Source organism: Neodiprion fabricii, chromosome 4 (assembly GCF_021155785.1).
Source record: "Neodiprion fabricii isolate iyNeoFabr1 chromosome 4, iyNeoFabr1.1, whole genome shotgun sequence".
Taxonomy (NCBI): Eukaryota; Metazoa; Arthropoda; class Insecta; order Hymenoptera; family Diprionidae; genus Neodiprion; species Neodiprion fabricii.
The window spans coordinates 7,188,639-7,200,265 of record NC_060242.1 but is presented as its reverse complement, the minus strand read 5'-3'; the positions used below and the strand labels follow the sequence as shown (position 1 = coordinate 7,200,265).

At 36.9% G+C, this 11,627-nt stretch overlaps 1 long non-coding RNA gene across 1 annotated transcript; it reads right to left on the bottom strand.

Annotated features, from left to right (window-relative positions):
• Positions 1-1,390: 1,390 nt before the first annotated feature.
• LOC124179325 lies at positions 1,391-7,836 on the bottom strand. Its single transcript, XR_006870011.1, has 3 exons — positions 7,638-7,836; positions 7,428-7,429; positions 1,391-1,401 (listed from the first exon to the last, which is right to left on the bottom strand). It is a non-coding gene; the product is annotated as an uncharacterized LOC124179325 (long non-coding RNA).
• Positions 7,837-11,627: the final 3,791 nt, after the last annotated feature.

Sequence of the window (11,627 nt, the reverse complement as noted above, 5' to 3'; positions counted from 1 at the left end):
GTTCTCTTATATTATGAAAATTTCTATCAATAATGTAAATTTTTTCATGAATAGATATCCTAGAATCATGAAATCTGTCAACTGTGCCAATTGTGGTAAAAATAAAGATTCCAATAGTCGCAAATCGTCGAGACTTTTTTAAAAGTACAAAATGAAGGTAAATTTGTCGTCTATAAAACGCCACTTAGGAAATTTGATTATCTTTATTTTTGAGTCCGCTGTCCAATTTTTAGTACGGCAAGAAATTTCGACTGGTGTATCCAAACTTTTGGCCGGCAGTGTATATTTGCGGGATGTGGAGACGAGAATCAGGGAACACAGGGACTTGACGCACAGGTAAGGCTGAAGACGGATTGACGTCGGGACCCTCGGGTGACGAGGAGATAGTTAGATGTGGGTATAATGCCAGAGTGTGGATGTTGGAAAAAAGAACCAGGGTGCAATAAGACTGTAAAGAAGAAAGTGAAGATCGAAGAAAGGCGCGAAATCCACGGTGACAAAAGACGGATGATCAAAGCGATCCTCGCGGGAGAGAAATAATATGCCGATGGCGAAGTCTTCTTCAAATTTCACTGTTTTCATTTTTTCACCCTATCCTTTCGAACGGCTTTTCCCATCTTCTCTTCTCTCAAAGGCCACCAGTTTTCCTGAAAAAGATTGTTGAGGTTTCATGTCTATACGACAAATAAACTGTCAAAGAAATGTTTCATCTTCGAATGTTTAGAAGTGAAATTATCAAATTTCGTATGTGCAAAACTTCACCGTCGCGTCGATGGTCGGAAAAGAAGGAATGAAAAACGATACGAAAATTCGTGGTGAAAATTCAGAGAAGCAAAAGTTAACGAGATAATTTGACATATTATCGATACCTTCAAGTTAGATCAAAAAGAATTGTTACTTTATCGTGGTAGTTGGTATAAAATGGCCCTTCGCGACCTTTTAGACTTTTTTTCACAGAGCAGTTCTTTGACGTGATCTCTCCGGGAGACCAAAACTTGACTTTGCTTGTGGCTCGAACTCCAGAAAAATAAAAAAATTATACACCCAAATGTAGAAACCGAGACCAGCTAATGTACCTGCTAAAAGTACCACTGAGCTGAAGGACCAGGTTTAATATAAGTGCAGAACGACAGCATATTTAGCAAGAGAACTGCACCATTATGTAGGTATAAGTATGAGGAAGTAGCGACCCGAGAAGGGTGTTTCCATTAAGAAATTCTTCTCGGAACTTGCTTTGGTGATAGCGTTTTTAATTAAATCTTGTCACTGCAGTTGCAATCCGCCTCGGTGACAATTGGGGTGGAAGGTGCTAGTCTTCGCTTCACCTCGGGCAAAATAAAATAAAAAAAAAAACAAATACTCCAGTAGTGGGAGAATGAGAATCGGTGACAAAAAATCCGACTTCAAAAGCACCCAGGCACTTGGATTACTTCCCCGTTCTCTTCACTGAAGAACATTTCATCTCTAGTCGTACACAAAGGCATGAGCTACATGTGTATACTGTGTATAGGAAGAGGTATCTCTCGGAGCAAGTGACTGACTGCGCACAAAGAATTCTCTACCTCTCGTATCTCGGTCCTCCGTTTTTTTGTCTCTGTCGTCTGCAAAGGAAACCTTCCCAAAACACGGTGGAATGGCAAATTATGCACACGATAAGGTTTAATGGCCCGGTGATCAGAGGCCAGACGGTGGAATGGTCAAATGACGAAGGGTAGCGTCGCTTTTCCAAGACGCGAACGCCAAGTTTATGCGATCTTTGTAACCTTGATATTTTTCGTTTCATCATCCTTAACCTGCGTTGGGCCGAATCTAGACGATATTTAGTTAGGTTGATAATATTGATACTTCATACTTCTCAAAGCAACGGTTTGGATGCATCCAAGCTTTCAAAACAAAATTTAACCCAAGTCTCGATTTCGGAATTAAGTTTTTCTTTTTTTGGACGGGTAAAATTTGGATCTTTGAAACGTGATGAGAAGTTCCGAAATCCACTCGTTCAAAATGTTGATAGTTTGAAAAAAATAGTTTGACGTCAACAGGTATGGAAAAAACGAAAATGCGGAAAGTCGAAATATAAGTTCGCCAGAACTTGGTTAGTAAGTGATTATCGTAAAATATTTAATCAAATAAGACTTTAACAAATTTGACCGTTTCGTAGCCTAATGAGAAGAATCTTTACGCGCCTTGAGTCTATGCCACGGTTTTCGCGATTCTTACACGTATCGGGATTGCCATTTTCTGTAAAAAAAGAAATAACTAGACTTTCATTTTCCAGTTGACATAATAATCCGCCGAGTTTCGGTAAAAAAAAAAATTGCTACCGTTGACTTCAAATTTCTCTTATCAACGGTTCACCTATTGCTGTTATCCTTGCTTTTTGATACACTGTGACGCTTCCTTTACACGCCGATCCTTCAGAATGTCGTTGCAATACTCTGAGAAGCTAATTAGACCGAAGAGGAAAGGAAGTATGGATACCCATTCAAGATTCACTGAATCTTACTCTGTATAACAAGATATCTTGTTGACAGTTTCGCTATTCGAGACTTTTACGTACCTACTTGTACAGACTAGTTTGACGACGTTCACGTCTCGGGAAGTACTTGAAAGCATCAGACAGAGAAATGTACAGATGATCACAAAGAAAAGAGATGAGAAAGAACGGATAATTCATGAGTGGTTGCAGCACTCATAAATGCGTTTAAATTAGCAGCAATTTTCATACAACTCTCGTTCTCTGAATTTGAATTTTATTTTTTGGACATCGTGTCATTATCTTTTTTTTTCAGCTCACGCGTGTCTGCAAAAGTAATAAAATGCGTAATATAAAAGGTGAGAGGTCTCATATAAATTTTCTTCTTGGCTTTTTGCTCCCCTGACAGGAGAAGTTCTATTATCACATCGAATGCGAAAAGTTGAATTTTTGAAAGTGAAAAACACAAAAATATTACGTTGCACTACGTTTTTTTGATAATTTTGGAGTATTTTGACGATAGCGAATAGCACTACGACGCAAGAGATCGCCTTATCGCCACATACATTACGGCCTGCTAATACAATTTAAAGGCGATGGACCATAATATCTCATGTAAAAATAACTCATACAAAAGTAATCCATCACAAATAACCAATGAAAAAAAAATTGATAAAAAATGTCCAAACATTAAGTTACAGCAAATTCGGTTGAATTAAATTAAATTTCAAATGTGTTATTTTTGTCAATTGTTATTTTCGTCGTGGTTTATTTTTGTGTAGATTACTTTTGCTATCGCTGTATTTTTGTTTGGGTTACTTTTATTGTGGGTTATTTGCGTCGTGTGTTACTTTTGTGTAAGTTACTTTTGTTATTGATTATTTTTGTCTGGGTTAATTTTTCTTGTGGTTCATTTTTGTGGAGATTACATCTGCGTGAGTTATTTTTCGTTGTGGTTTATTTTTTTTCTGGGTTATATTTGCCATGTCTTGGTTTATTTTAATGTGGGCTATTTTTCTGTGTGGGTTATTTTCCTACGAGTCATTTTGGTGTGAGTTATTTTTGTCATAGGTTATTCTCGTGTGGGTTATTTTTGTTTTGCTTTAATCGAAAGCGGGCTATTTTGTGCGGGTTATTTTTGTGTAAGTCATTTTTGTGCGAATCTTTTTTTGCGTGGGTTATTTTTGTGCAAGTCATTTTTGTGTGGATCTTTCTTTGTGTGGGTTGTTTTTGTTTAAGTCGTTTTGGTGTGAGTTATTTTTGCGTGGGTTATTTTTGTGCAAGTCATTTTTGTGTGGATCTTTCTTTGTGTCGGTTATTTTTGTGCAAGTCATTTTGGTGTGGGTTATTTTCGTCACGGGTTGTTATTTCTCGTTAGTAGTGTACGTATAATACCACAAATAGACACAGTGTGTCCTTCGGGTGATTTCATCTCAGCAACACGTTTCCGTATTGCGTTATACACGCGTAGATTCCGCGGATGTACAACGAATGTATGAGGTATATATGTACCTTATACACCTTGTATCGCTGGGCAAGGGATATAAACTTGATGATCCTCTACTCTGGCAGTAACAATGAAATTGGCCCTTTTATTGCGTGCCCACGCGAAGGATGCCTGCCCCACCCGTCAGGGTCCATAATCTGTCGCTCGTAAAAAGAAATAAGTCTTCCCCTGCCGCGGCACACTTATGCCAATCAGGCAACACGTGTCTCACTGTTATTATTATTGCTGTTATTATCGTTACACGCGCCGATTTCGAAAATGGCTTATACGTTATCTGTAGCAGCGAAAATCACCATTGTGACGCGATTTTTCTTTTTCTTCTTCTTTTTTTCTTTTACAGAAGTATAGAAATTGGAATTCGTTCAATTCACAGAATGTCGCGATCAAATGTAAGGAAAGTTTTTTTTTTGTTCTTTTTTTTTTTTTTAACAGACACACGTGATTTTGTTGATTAAAAAATCGTTCAGAACTATAATTTGGGTTATTCGGTGAAAGGATATTTTCTTCGAAGGGGGAAATAGGTTTAGGATTCCGTTTTTTTATTAGTGTTTTTCATGAATTTTTTTTTTTGCAAGAAAGGCATTTATGTAATTTATTGAAATTTTGAGAACATTTTATACGCGTATTCAAATAAGTATCGTCATTTTTTTTTAAATGTTTCCTCGAAAGATATGGAAGACATCACCTGCCAACCATCGGAGGTCACCGTCAGTCTGTGTACATTCTGGAGGCCACAGTTTTTATTTGAAATCAATAGGGTTTCAAATTCAGTTAAGGGACATGTCTTTGTTTTTCTATGTAGACGTAAATTTGGAGTAACATCATTGGTTGAAGTATTTTTTTTATCGCAACAGAAGTTTTCAAAAATATCAAAAAAATAATTTCTTTTTCTGTTTTGTTAAAATACCTCTAAAAAAATGTAATTTTCAATTTTTTTTTTTAGGGAAGTTAGGATCATGAAGAAGAAAACCGTGTCATTAAAGTTTCGAACCTCTATTGATTTCAGAATAAAACTGTAGCTTCCAGAATGTACACAAACATCTACGTTCGATGGTGACCTCCGACGGGTGGCAGCTGATATCTTTCATATTTTTCGAGGAAACAATTTAAAAACAATGACGATGCTCATTTGAACATATGTATAAAATGTGCTCAAAATTTCCATAAATTATACACATTTCTTTCTTGTAAAAAAAATCATGAAAAATACTACAAAAACGCAGTCCTAAACTTATTTTCCCCCTTAAATTATAAAAATATTTCTGAAGCCATATCTTATCGCCATATTGGATAAATTCGGACAATTTTTTGTTCACGCATGTACGCAATACATTTGGGCACGTAATCTTTGGCTAGATACGAAATAATAAAGGAGAATGAAAATCGCGGAGTTTCGGTCGAATGGAGACGGAGAAGGGAAAAAATATAACCGCCTTATTATAGGCTGTATACCTATACACGTATATATGTATATATTTTTTTTTATTTATATATATGTATCATGTACGGATGCCTATGACTGTAGGTTGGTCACGGGGTGGCCATAAAACTTGCGAACCGCGAAAACCTTGAACTGTCTGGAAAACTTTTATATCTACTTACATCCGAATTGAAATTGGATTTTCTTCTTCTTCGTTCTCCGCGGTACAGTTGAAAAGTGAATATTGACTCTGCAGAGGCCGCGCGAGCGTTATTTGCGTTATTGGGAAGAGTGAAAGGAGAAAATCTTCAATCACACAAACACTTTTGCACATGCATATTGATATTAAATATTTATCACGATTTGATTTCAAATATTTCGAACCGTGCGCGCGAGGAGAGAATTTACTTGTTTCATTTACTCGACGTATTTGACCGGGTTAATTGAATTTGTCTTGCTCATTTTATTTTTATTCTTACCTGAATACGAATCAAAGAGCTCGTACTTTACATATAAATTACTGAATTAATTACTGATTTCACGGAATGAGTTCGATTTTTTTTTTATTTCAGACAAAACGAAAATATGAGCATCATTTAAACGTGTTCAAACAAGTTGAATATCTATTTTGTTATTACCTTAACAAATCTTTATTTATTATTACCATGCAGTCGAGTCACATATAATATTCATTCGGTACGATTTCCTTTTTCTTAATTATTATTGCTGCATCGTGACTTATTTTTACAATTTTTATTACCAGTGATTTGCGAAATTGTCAGGGTTCGTAAAAATTTTAATTACCGTTCAGCTGGAGAAGAAAAAAAGGGTACTTGGGAAAGCCGCGGGGAATTTCATGTGTTAATTTTTACCGTCTGCACCCCGAATAGGTGCGCAGTGCTTGGAAAAAAAAAAACATGATATACTATCCAACCACCGTCGCACAATTTTTTTCGTCTCAATTTACCTCCATCTCGCCATCGATATGAATATAGTTAAAGAGAACAGTACGTTGATTACTTTTAAAAAATATGCCAAATGAATATCTATTAATACTGACTTGTATTTTAATGTTACACATATACACATATACATGTACGAAGATAATAAAATTTTTTTTAGAGTAATTAATTATAATGCACGTATAACTTTTCAACAAAAGAATTTCCACGAATTCACTCGCGAAATCTAAAACGTGTATGAAAAACTACATACTCGTATGGAGTTTTAGAAAAAAAAAAAAAAAAAAAAAATAGATGAAATTAAATTTGTACTCGTAGTTTTTCTTATCTGTGCATATAGGTATGTATATTTTAGGTACCTATTCAAGCTCATGTGAATGCAGAATTTGATTTTTTGTTTCACCTCGCGAACTATTCACTTTATAAAAGAAAATTTCATGAGAAAGTTGTAAATTTTCGAATGAAAAGTATTTGAGTTGAAAAAAAAAGTACGATTCCATTAAAAAAAAACTGGTCCATCCTCCACAGTATCACCAGTTATGATGCTGGAACGCATGAAAAAATTCTTCATGTTTCAACCTCCGAACCATACAACTTTTGTAGTATACATTTTTCAATTTAACCAATAGGTTGGCGAAAAATGTAATGCGTCTTTGAAATTGGGACACCCTGTATATATACGTACTTAGGCACCCTTGAAATATTACGTAATGCTCGGTGTGGGGAGCCGAGCGTTACGTGACATTAAAGTTTAAAGGACTATTTGTCCAAATAATGTACCAAATAAAAATATTAAGAATAATTATATGTATAATAAAGAAGTTAAGTTTAGTGTAAAAGAGCCATCAATTACGAAGCTTCCGTCGAACTTGAAAAGGAATATTTTCATATCCGTACCGCTTTTGTGTTGCACAAAATGGATAACAGTTATTTTCAATTCAATTTTCGAAAAATGCTTTTTTTTCCCCTAATGTTATGTAACGTGGTGGGGGGTTCGCGATCGTTACGTAGCGTTACTGGGGTTAGTAAATAGCTAAAAACAAAGTTACGTAATATTTGAACGACGCCTTATATGCGAAAGTACTTAAGTACCATCGTCACTGGACGACTACAACTCGTAATCAGAAGATTTTCCGTTCTGCCCGCGTTTCCGCAGATACGTATAACTCCATATATGTATATACTACGTATAGGCCATACGTTAAAATTATAATATTACCGGGAACGGAGGTTGAAAATATAGCGACGCGTATTTGCGTGTCGGTTAGCAAATACCCAAAAATGCTTGTATCGAATTCCAAAAAATTGGACAAAAAGGTAACACAACTGTCAACATTTTCTGAGAATCAGCGATTTTTTAGCTGATGATTACGGCAGCGGTAAAAAAACGATTAAAAATCCCGAAAAACCAATGCTTTTCTCATGGGAAAAAGTAAGGCTTCCTAGGCACGGGTAAATATGGAGTGAAAATTTTTTAAAACCAATTTATGGGGTAAGACCATTAAAATTCGATTTTGCCCTTCTTAAGGACAGGTCTAATACATATACATATTTTATCCACCACCAGGGTCTAAAGGTCCTGAAATGAAAATCTCTAAAAATCACAGATAGTCTTATCGACAACGAGAAAAATGATTTCGCAAAGTTTGAACAGAATTTGAGAGCGTCAGGATTTCGGTAAAGTCGATTGGAGGCAGAATGCTCCACATACCTAAGTACACGCTACGGATAGAACTTTATATAGAAAAGAATTACATAAAGCGTTCGTCGTGGGATTAGGAGAGAGAGAGAGAGAGAGAGAAAGAGAGATCCGGATGCGGTATAAAATGGAGGGAGCTTGCAGGAAAGGCTCCAGTTAAAAGTAACTCGAATGAAATCCTCTCGAACAACGTGGCTGTGCGCGCCATTCGCGAGCTCATCAGCGGGCTGGTCCCGTGGGAACGTCGGGCTCATCTTCCAGACTCGCGAAACCATCCTGAAACCATCCTGAAACCAGACCGCAGGACTCATTTGTACAAGCTCCGTCTCTTTTCCCCGGTCGGTAAGGTAGGTGGGTAGGTAGGTATATAAGCCGCGTGAAGCTTTCTAACCTGTGAGCACCTCAGAACTCGCGCACTTAGCGTTACTATTCTACGTAATTGGGTTATCGTTTCAAACCGTCGCTTTCGCAGCTCCCTTTATATTATACATGTCCTACTCGAGAGCCTTGCCAGCGGGCTAAAACTGGGGGCGAACTTTTGAGGGACGGGCACAACTCACGTGTCAAGTACTCGACGGAATTGTAACTGCAGTTATTATACGTAATATCATACCGACGCTCTTAACGTTATGGGGGGGCTACCCTTGCTAACACGTATCTTCATACTCGGGAGGAGTTATTCACCTTTTGTGATAAACGGCTTTGCAGGTTGCTGTCTAATTTGTTACGTTGAAAAGGCTGGCGAGTTGGGAATTTAAATATTTCTTTGTTCTAATCTAATCACGGGATTTTCGCACGGAGTGTGTTTGACAAAGTATTCATATATATTCGCAGAATGTAAGGCGATTTTCTTAAACATTCGAAAGACAAAGAAAAAAAAAGAAAAAAGAAATACGCGCAGCTCGAGACATCAATTTTTTAATTTTTATCGCTCTTTGAAAACGACGAAAAATTTTGTAGATTTAATTTGTGTGACACTTTTTTTTATCATCACGTTGTAATCGCTGAATGATTTATTTTTTAAGATTGTGCCCACTGATATTGATTTTGTTTATAAAAAAAGCGGTAATTGAATTGACTGTAGCTGTTGAAAAAAAAAATAAACAAGTAAATAAATATGTATGTACTACCGAATTTGTGAAAATTAATTTTCTCAACAAAATAAGCTATCGTGAAATAACAGAGTTTCTTACCATTTCAAAACGATCGGAAATGAAAAATCGATATTTAGGCTATCGTTTATAATTTACATGCATTCAGTCTAAATTGAGAACTGAATACTCTCATATTGAGAAGGATCGTAGATTCGTTTGATAAATGAATTGAAGAAAGATAAAGAGGGGAAAATTAATTAGGATGCTTTTTTTTCATAGAAACAGATCCTAAATACTTGAAAGCTTACATTTTATTTATAGAAACCGAATCCTCATATGGTTAGCAAGTTTTCAGTCTACTTTCAAGGGTCGATCAAATTGCACAAATCTTGAGGACAGAATAAAGTTGATTGCAAAAGTTGAATGAAGGAAACATGATGTTAAATGAAATTAATATTCGCAACTTCGACGTAACTTGTATAACGTGCTTTCAAATTTTCTTCCCGTAGACAACAAATAACGGCAGTTACTGTCTAAATTTTGTGGATTAAAAACTGAGCCACTCTCTAATTTGCTACAACAATTAAAAAATTAAGATCGCATTTTCGTCGAGGAAATTCAAAGAACCCTCCAATTTATTAAGCATTTTTTCTGGATTTTTCTTACGAAAGTCTCGATTTTCAATTGACAAAGTTTTGAGATTAATTGTAAGTCGGAGAGCGATATGGCTTAAAAGTATAATATAACGAGGGGTGGAATTTGTTTCTTTTCCCCGACAAATCCGTAATCAATAGCCAATTATAATATAATTAATCACGAGAAGATAATAATGTCGCAGTGAACGATATCTGCATCCGCAGGGTATACGAGGGATATCTTTATTACGTCCCCGGGAATAAGTCCAATTCCAAGAGTAAGAAGAATAATAATGAAAACCTCCGTGTTATCGGATCGCGAGTTGATAATTGGCGAAGTTTTGATGGAAGAAATAGCGAAATATTCTTTCGAAAGTATACGGCTCGGTCAAGTGTGCGTGCAGTAGATTTAACCTCCAACTCCTTATCTCCGGCTATTAATCAGCGGCTCCGGTAGGCATTTACTTGTTAAATTCGAATCCGCGAGGGCCGTCATTACCCTCAACAGTCGCTATCGCTTCGGCATACACGTACACTTGGGGACAATGAATCTGAGACGTCTAATTTTTTACACCAGACAGTTATGTTGGCAACACAGAGAAACCTACAGCGCCACAGTCGGCCGAGCGCGAAACTAACTCAATCGCAATAAACGTAACATAACCCATGACCGTCGAATCTTAAGTTAGTTTCGCGCTCGGCCGACTGTGGCGCTGTAGGTTTCTCTGTGTTGCCAACATAACTATCTGGTGTAAAAAGTTAGCCGTTTCAGATTCACTGTCCCCAAGTGTACCTCTACCTCTACCTTATTACATACCGGCTTTGAGGAGATTTTATTTCTGCCCTTCATCCTTGTGTGTGCCACGCTTTCGCAAACCCCTCGTGATAACTGAATTACTCCTCAGGCTGCAGGGTGTATCATTAGCAGAGCGACACGCGGACACGCCCACCGATTAACCCTGGAATTAGTGAATCCAAAATTGGATTGATCGCTGGTCTAGAAATGCGGATGATGATAAGCAAAAATCCAGTCGAAGCTGCAGCGTGAATTGGGTACGTTGACTTATCTTTGAGTCACGCATTAATTTTCGGAGTTAACTTGACAAGCAATGAAGTTTCCATTGTTTTTCGTTATTTATTCGCATTATCACACCGATAACATTCTACATGGTGTAACGATTCAAATATGCCCGACGTAACCAAAACAATAATTAACAGAGAAGGTAACCCAGGTCGATTTCTACGATTTGATTTCTCTTGTAATATGTTATAATAGACTAAAAACTAAGCAACATGTCTTTATTTTCCACCTGCTATTGGACACTTTAAGGGGGGTGAAACCATCCTCCAAAGTAAGGCATGTCAAGGAGTGGTTTGTCAGTTTTTTGTTTTGGTTATTTGTCAGTTATTTGGCAAACGAGATGCGCTAAATATGGCATTGCCGTATCCTGAATTGATATGGTTTTCATCCATCGGCAACATGGCCGTGCCGTATTGTGCACTTTGTAATACTGGCACTAGATGGACTTTGTTACTACAGACAAAGTTGCACAGTAGAAGAGATAACACAAAGCGGCCGTTCGGTAATACGCGAAAAGTAACTGACAGTGTAGAATTTTCGAGAATAGCTGAGTACAAATATATCATAGGCAAATATTTACCATTTACGGCATTAGGCACGCATAAGTTGCCTTCTTTACTTACTTACGTATAGTTTGAAAAGTGGCTTCTTCGTGACGGCGAGGTGGTTCAAGCGTCATGGTTCTTTATTGGTTTTATTCACCCTACAGCGGCAAAGGAGGCGTATGGAATCTTTATGGTTGAAAGATATTAAAAC